This window comes from Mustela nivalis (assembly GCF_964662115.1).
Source record: "Mustela nivalis genome assembly, chromosome: 13".
In the NCBI taxonomy this organism is placed as follows: domain Eukaryota; kingdom Metazoa; phylum Chordata; class Mammalia; order Carnivora; family Mustelidae; genus Mustela; species Mustela nivalis.
In genome coordinates this window covers 73,513,289-73,521,720 of record NC_139032.1, presented here as the reverse complement: position 1 = coordinate 73,521,720, position 8,432 = coordinate 73,513,289, and the positions used below count along the sequence as shown (strand labels likewise).

Genomic DNA, 8,432 nt, shown 5'->3' with positions numbered 1-8,432 from the left:
CAAAAGAGACTATGCAAATAAACACATCGATGTAACACCCATCCCCAGAAAAAGCCACTGTGGATAAGTGCTGGAGCTGCCTTGGGGCTTTTTTTTCTTAGGATCTCGTAAATCAGTGTAAGCCCAGATTAAACCCTCTACTGGGGCTCCAGTCCAGCCAGCCTGGGCATACAGGGAGAATGCTGTATGCCAGTCCCCAAATTCTATTTCAGAAGGTCTTGGCAGAGGCCTGAGGAGAGAACTCAGCCAAAGGGAGAAGGGGCCAGGCCTTGGGCGTCAGAAGTTATTCTAAATTCACCAGGAGTGGACACTTGTGAAAACCCAACCCTAAAGAGAAGCAGCAATGCATCCCGCAGCACTTGGGGGCCAAGGCACCTCTACCCCAAGGTCCCTCTAAGTGACAACTGCACAAACGATAGAGAAAGATTCCCTTCTGTCAGCGCCTGCAGCTTCAGCCCTTGAGGGCTAGGGCTGCTGACAGCCCCAGAGCTCCTCCCCTTAAACCACAGGACCTGGGTCTGATCATTTAGTTCCTCTGGGCCTCAATTACCCCATCTCTAAAATGGGAGTGAGGATAGTATATACCTCTGAGGGCTGCTTCAAAAATTAAATGAGGTGTTGTCTGAAAGTGCTGAGTTTGGATGTATAGTATACAGTAGGGGCTAAAAAATGTTTTATTGTATGTGTGAGGCTTTGTAGCAGGGTTTCAGAATGTAAACAGTGTAAAGTTCTTTGGCAAGGGGAGTGCAGCATTCCTGGCATCAAAAGTCGTTTCTAGTGGGAGGGTGAAGGCTTCATACTCTCTTCTGGGGGTGGGGCTGGAAATGGGCCACCTTAACCAGCAATTGTGGTTAGAATTTTTTGTTCTAAGAGCTGGGCATGGGAGGGCTCTTAAACCTTCTGGTAAGAATAGGGAAAAGAGAAGTGATTTTGTGTGAAGGAAAAGAGACTGTGGAGAGCATGGGGAGGAGTAGGGGTTAAGGTCCTCAGGGAAAGCAGGGCCCCTTCACTGGGTGTGCCCCTGGAGCAGGCAGTGGCCCTCGAAGGCTGGAGTCAGGCAAGCAGGAAAGTCACCAGAAGAACTTCCAGGCAGAGGACTAGGAATTGCCAGGGGCTTAGGTGGAAAAGGATTTACTTTTATAAAGTGGGGATCATTGGTTGCTGGTTTGGTTAAGTGTCTGCCTTCAGCTCAGGTCATGATCCCAGGATCCTGGGATGGAGCCCTTGCATTGGGCTTCCTGCTCAGGGGAGTCTGCTTCTCCCTTTGCACCGCCCCCCCCCCCCCCACTCTCAGGCTCGCTTGTGCTCTCAAATATAAGTAAATAAAATATTTAAAAATAAATAAATAAAGTGGAGGTCATCTGTACTGCTACTCAGGACTGAAGCATCAGCCCCTTCCCTTAAATATGCATGTGCCTGACACAAGTCCCCACCAGAAGCCTCTGGATACTAAGAAACTCCCAAAAGATGGCTCTTAGGCTTTGTCAGGCTTTGGAATCACCCAGAGTCTGGGGACTGTTGGGGGAGAGGGAAGGTTAAGCATTCACACTTTCTGATAAGATTCTCATCCACTAATTCTGGGGTGGAAGGAGGAATATGCAAGTGTAGCAGTTGCCCTGAGGTTAGACCACGAATGAAGTTTCTGACTCCTCCTGGAAATGCTGTAAGGCAAGGGGGACCCTTTAGCAGGTGGTGAAATCTATTCCAGGAGTGAAGAGCAGCATTAAACAAAAGGAAAGGTAAAGAAAGAAAGAAAGAAGGAAGGAAGGAAAGAAAAAAGAAAAGGAAAAATAAAGAAAAGAAAAAATTGCTCCTCGTACAGGTTTTTTTTTTTTTTTTTTGGTCTGTTTCATTTTCATAAACATGTACACGTGTAAACACTGGGGAATGTATTTCCTATTCAGAGGGTCAAAAAGTTTAAAAGCTGATGCTCTAAAGTGACCTCTGGATCCTTGGTGGGAGTTGGGAGAACTATACTTGAACTTAAGGGCTTAGGCAGAACACCCCAAGCTGGGGACAGAGAATGGACACTTTTGTTACGTTGTATTTGTTTTTAAAGATTTTATTTGTTTATTTGACAGAGATTACAAGTAGGCAGAGAGGCAGGCTGAGAGAGTTGGGTGGGGGGCAGGCTCCCTGCTGAGCAGAGAGCCGGAAGTGGGGCTCGATCCCAGGACTCTGGGATCACAACCTGAGCCAAAGGCAGAGGCTTAAACCCACTGAGCCACCCAGGCGCCCCTCTTTTGTTACATTTTAGTCATTCAACAAATTTATTGACTGTCTACCTATGCGCCAGGCCATATTTAAGATGCCAAGGATACAACCATAAAGGAGAACAAAGTCTACTCTCTTGAGCAAACAAAATAAAGAAACCGGTCATATAATGCTGGGAAGTGAGAAAAGCTGTATGAAACATACTCGGGCATACAGAGGGCTTGAGGGAGGTGCAGATCTAGAAAGAGCGATGGAGGTTGTCTCTGGGAAGAGTAGCACTACCACGGGAGAGAGCAGCCAGCAAACCATGAGAAGGTCTGGGGAAGGAGCTCTCCTAGCAGAGGAACTAGCAAGTGCAAAATTTTTTTATGCACTGAACCCTGCTCACGCCCTCACCAAGGAACCATACAGAATTTGTGTTCTGAAAAGGTGCTACAAATATATAGATCCTCACAAACATGGTAGAGGAGCCTTTAGCCCTTATGTATGAGGTAGGTGGAATGTGTCTGGGACTATGTCCAGGAGGCTGTTAGGCTGCAGGCTTGAGCAGTGGGAACCTGAGCAAGGCAGAAGGGCCCACAGTGACCACCAGCCGAATGCAAACAGGCTCCGTAAGCGACCCACCTCAGGAGACTCCTAGATCCCAGCTGACCAATGGGCTACTCACAACTGGGCCCACATTCCCATACTTCCTTGCACACCATTAACTGTAGCTCCCCCTCCCACCACCACCTGCCTGCTGCTCCCTGCAATGTATTCAAAAAACTTCTATCTCCTTTGTTCTGCCCTGGGTGAACCCTCTCACCACCCACCTCCACCCAATCGGTCACCCCACAGAATGTGTTTATTTTGATAAAATTGGGACCATCTGTACATTCTGCCCTGTAACCAGACTTCTCAATTGTCTATTTCTGCTATTTAGTTTGGGTTGTCCTTTTTTTTTTTTTTTTAACTTTTTGGGTAGTGAATATTTGGGAAAGTCTGTTGAAAAGGACTATATCTCCCTGGCATTTACTCTCCCTCAGGCCTGCTCTTCAACCGCAGACCCAGCTCTCCTCTGCCCATCGGTGGGAGGCCCGTGCCTATTGCTGATCCCACCTCGCCCTGTCCCCATGACTCCTTCCTCCTTAGACCCTGAGGCCGCCAAAGTCTCTGGTGACAGGACTGGAAGTCATCTGACCTGGGCTTGTACCGGTTCTTGTAAGGAGTAGCAAGAGGACTATCAACACTGTGGCTTCTTTTCTGTGTGACTTTCTTTGGCAGAAACAGCCTCAACTGTCACCTTTAAGAGGGGCTTGGCCACCTGCCAGTGTGGAGAAACTTAGACCACACAGTTCTCATGTGATTAAGTCCAGGGCCCCGGGAAGAGAGTCTTCTCTGCTTGGGTCTGACCAGTCTGGACAGAATGAGATCAGTCTCCAGGGGGCTCTTAGGACCATCCCATTTCACAGGAAGGACAATATCAAACTGGGGAGGTTAGGGAGAGAATAACCAGCTCAGCAGGTAAAGAGCCAATAATTAAGATTATGCAAGGCAGGGTTGGAGGTGTTGGCAATGTTAGGCCGAGTGAATGAAAAATGAGAGTTATGTTGCTTCCATCCCTACCAATCTACCTTGTGTCTTTCTTTTTTTAAAGATTTTATTTATTTTATTTGACAGACAGAGATTACAAGTAGGCAGAGAGGCAGGCAGAGAGAGAGAGAGAGAGAGAGAGAGGAGGAAGCAGGCTCCCTGCTGAGCAGAGAGCCCGATTCGGGACTCAATCCCTGGACCCTGAGATCATGACCTGAGCCAAAGGCAGCGGCTTAACTCATTGAGCCACCCAGGCACCCCCTACCTTGTATCTTAATTGGCTGTCTATGATTGTCGTCTTTTTGGCTGTTTATTCAGAAATATTCAATGTGGGGCATTTGGTTGGCTCAGTTGGTAGAGCATCTTGATCTTGGGGTTATAATTTGGAGCCCCATATTGGGTGTAGAGATTACTTTAAAAAATAAAATATTAAAATTTTATTTATTTATTTTGACAGAGAGAGATCACAAGTAGGCAGAGAGGCAGGGAGAGAAAGAAGAAAGAAGGGGAAGCAGGCTCCCTTTTGAGCAGAGAGCCTGATGTGGGGCCCAATCCCAGGACCCTGAGACCATGACCTGAGCCAAAGACAGAGGCTTTAACTCACTGAGCCACCCAGGCACCCCTAAAAAAATAAAATATTAAAAAAGATAATCAATGAGCATCTACTGTGTGCTAAACCTGTCTGGTCCAATACCATAGTCATTAGCCACAGGTGGCTACTAAAGTTACATTCAAATTGAATACAATTTAGGGATGCTTGGGTGGCTCAGTTGGTTGAGTGTCCGCCTTCGGCTCAGGTCATTATCTCAGGGTCCTGGGATCGAGCTCCACAAGGGGTTCCCTGCTCAGCAGAGAGTCTGCTTCTCCCTCTCCCTCTGCCCCTACCCCCCTACTCGGTGCTTGCTCTCTATCTCACTATTGCTCTCAAATAAATAAATAAATAAATAAACAAGTCTTTTTAAAAATTTACAATTGAAAATTCAGTTCCTCAATTGCTCTAGCCACACTTTAGGGGCTCAATAGCCCCATGTGACTTGGGGTCAGCTCATCTACAGACAGTGCAGACATAGAACATTCCATCATACCAGAAAGTTCTATTGGAGTGCTGTGCTAGACCCTGTATTAGACACCAGCAATAGACACGGGTGTAAGTAAGACTCAGTCACTGCCCTTATGGGGCTCAGAATCCAGTGAGCGAAACCAGTAAATGGAAAATCACACCGAGTTAGGGAAGACCTGAAGGTAGGGGGGAGATGGCCTCTAAGCTGTGGTTAATAGTTAGACATGCAGGTGTGGGAATGTAGGGGAGATGCCCTGGGCAGAGGAAACTCTATGTACAAGGATTCAAGGGCAACAGAAGGGGAGCCAAGAAGCTCCAAGTAGTTTAGACCATTGAAACCTAGAGTGTGGGGGCAAAAGGGGGAAGATGGGCTAAAGAGATAAAGACCAAGTATTACTGACCTAGGGAAGGAATTTGGATTTTATCTTGAATATCAGTTATCTGTGGTCCATAATAAACCACCTCCAAAGCTTAGTGGATTAAAATGAAGCTGTTTCTTTGCTCACAGTTCTGTGGGTTGCCAATTGGGCTGGGTTCGGGTGGGCTATTCTGATGGTTACTTGTGTGTTTGCAGTCATCTGATGGCTCATTTAGGACTGGATGGTTAAGATATTCTCACTCACATGTCTGCCATGTGGTGTTAGCTAATGGGTGGGCTCTGTGTCTTAAACAGATGAGACATGTTTCTTCCCATGGTGGCAGTGTTCCAAGAAGAAGAGAGAAGAGACTACAACCTCTTTGTGGCTTAAGCTCGGAAGTAGACAATGTCACTTCCACCACATTCTGTTGGTCAAAATAAGTTATGAGATGAGAAAAGCTACAGAGAGCTCGTGGCCATCACACTCTGGCATGATGTTGGCTTGAGCCAAGATGGTGGGTAGAGAGAAGTGGACAGATTTTTTTTTTTAAAGGATATTTCAGGGGCAGAATTAAGAAGTCTTGGGGTTTGTTCTGAAACAAGGAAGAGAGGATAAAGTTACAGATGACTCCAAGATCCTTGGCGTGGGTGACTGGTGAGTGCCCAGCATTCAGAGGGAAAAGAGGAAGAACAGGTTTGGGGACAAAGATGATATTTTCAGTATGAGTCACAGCCAGGTGGAGATGGACAGAAAGCAGGTGGATATACAGGTGTAAGTCTGGCTAGTGATACCAGTTTGGGAGTCTCAGGTGCCTTAAGCCTAAAGCATCTTCCGTAAGAGCTGCATCCTCGGAGCTGGGAAATCTTGAGGGCAGGGATCAGACAAGTCAAATCTGTAACTGCACTGAGCCTAGTCCAGTGTCTCAGGGCAAAACAATCACTCTCCCCTGGTTGAATGTTGCCAGGTTATTGTAGGCAAAAGAGATTAAGCTAGTAGGGTGAGCCCTCAGCTCTGAACTAAGATCAGTCTTGTGTGGGGGGTAGATCCCAGCTCCTGTCAGAAACAACAGGACACTGACTCAGAAAGTAATGAGTGAGTCATCAACGAAGGAGATCAACAGGAGCTAAAGGAACCCCCATCAGGAATGCTGTGAGGATTTTGCCTCTTTGCATGGGAAGACAGACCCAGTAGCCAGCCCTAATATTCTGTGAAGGTAATTTTCTCTTACCAACCCTATTCCTGTTCCCACAGGCACCCAGTTTTCAGAAACTCCACAAGTCTTCACTGAAGGCAGTTTTGGTGGGAGATCAGACAGGCAGCAGGTCCCTTCTAGGTGCAAGAGAAATGTTGGCTCAGATCCCATTCATTCATTCATTCATTCATTCATTTCCTCATTCAACATTCAACAAACCCTTACTCTACACCAAACCCTGTTCACTAGGAATACAGAAATGAGTAGACTTTAGTCTGGAAGCAATGTACCTGCAGCTGCTGTTGGTTTCTGGGACGTCTTCCCATTGGATGTCATGAAGGTATTGAGGGTTCTCTGCTGTGGTCCTGGGCTGTAACAGTCTGATGAAAGAAAGAAAGAAGGAGAGAAGAAGAGGAGAGAAAGAAAGAAAGAAAAAGGGAGGGAGGGAGGAAGGAGGAAGGGAGAGACTGGGGCCCCGGGGTGTGGGTGGGTGGTGGTCGGTGTGGACTTGGGGAAGTGTCCAAAAGAGGCATCACGAGGTTGAATCACAGAAAACTCCAAAGAAATATAACATTACTCCATCTGAGCGAATAATTATTTAAAATATGACATTTATTCAGTACTTCCTCGGCGACTATTACGGTGGTACCGCTTTTCTTGCATTACATAGATTCCCCCGGGGCACGGTCTTGGGGCACAACCGTCCCCTTCTCTGGAACCTCACCACCGCATCGATCCCGTCAGAAAACAGAGCTGGGCGCTCTGGGCCCGGCCTCCGGGAGACGTCCTGCGAACGGAACTGGGGTTCGGGGGCGGGGAGAGCGTCCGGAGGCTTTTCGCGGGGACTCCTGCCCTAGCGACGCGCGCCTCGTTGCTAGGGGCGGAGGCGCGGGAGGCTGTGGTGCGTGGTGGCTGCGGACGCCCTCCACTCTGCGCCCCCGCCCGCCTCAGCTCCCGGCCCCGCCAGCCCGCCGGTGGGTATGGAGCACAAGGTGGGGGGTAAGGGGTGCAGCTGGGGGTTGGGAAGCGGGCGGAGGGGTGGGAGCCCTCGCGCACCTGCAGCCGCGCACCTGGTCAAAGCGCGGAGTTCGCTCGAGGGCTGGCCTTGGGTTGGGTGGTGCCACACCTACTCCCCCCCGCCCCCAACCCTCGTCCCAGCCGGGTCTTGGGTGAACTGCGTCGCACCCCGCCTCCCCCGTCCCCCCTCCCACATAGAAAATAAGGTTTGGTAGTCCACATGGATAGGATGGGGGACGACTGTGATCTAAGAGCCTGGAAGGAAAAACTACACAGGCTGTCCCCCAGCTTGGGGCAACCTGGGAAGTTCTGACCTCGTGCTGATTCCCTGGGAGACTCTGAGCCTCAGTTTCCCCATCTGCACCATTAGAGTGTCGAATCAGAACATCTTCCAGTGCTTGCAGTGCGGCTTTGTTTGTATCTGAACTTTGGGTGCGATGCCTTGTGCGCAGAAGGAGATTTGCGGGGAGGGAGGGCGATATGCAATCAGCATGTACGTGAACACTGATTGGACCAGGCGTCTAGGAAAAATGAGGTCTGGTACTCTAGCTCTGCCTCGTGTGATCTTGGCAAGTCACAACCCTCCGAGTCCCACTTTCTTCGCGGAGAATAACAGTTGGGTTTATGCTGGAGTATTTCGAGGAATACTGCACTGGAGAGTTAAAAGAGGATCCTCTGAGTTATGTTTAAGGTGACCGTGGGGTATCTTAAGGTGTATGGAAAGCAAATTCGGGCAGAAATGGGTCTTGGGATTCAGATTTAGGCCAGGTTTCTTCTGGAACCAACAAGGATATTCCAGAGCCATAACTGAGTCTACGGCTTTTATAAGTCCTCTCCAGCCTTTCCTGACCTGAAATTTGGGACAGCCCAGGTAACTGTTCCCTGAATGATCTGTTGTTGGGCAATTTTGAAGGACTCTTATGTTGTTGGGCCCTTCAAAAGCTTACAGGGCGCCTGGCTGGCTCAGTCAGCAGAGCATGTAACTCCTTGAGCTCATGGTAGCTTGAGGTCAAGCCCC

At 48.7% G+C, this 8,432-nt stretch overlaps 2 protein-coding genes across 11 annotated transcripts in view; both read left to right on the top strand.

Moving 5' to 3' along the window:
* HDHD3 (haloacid dehalogenase like hydrolase domain containing 3) overlaps window positions 1-8,432 on the top strand; it is a 169,322-nt gene that overhangs the window by 24,437 nt on the left and 136,453 nt on the right. The window lies entirely within an intron of this gene.
* WDR31 (WD repeat domain 31) overlaps window positions 7,221-8,432 on the top strand; it is an 18,425-nt gene continuing 17,213 nt past the window's right edge. The window contains exon 1 of one of the 10 annotated variants that reach the window (XM_082697020.1): window positions 7,221-7,371. The gene's annotated coding sequence lies outside the window, so the exon portion shown is untranslated. Of the gene's footprint in view, window positions 7,390-8,270; window positions 8,286-8,432 lie in introns of those variants that run through there. The other 9 variants (XM_082697019.1, XM_082697018.1, XM_082697014.1 and 6 more) reach the window with 9 other exon arrangements.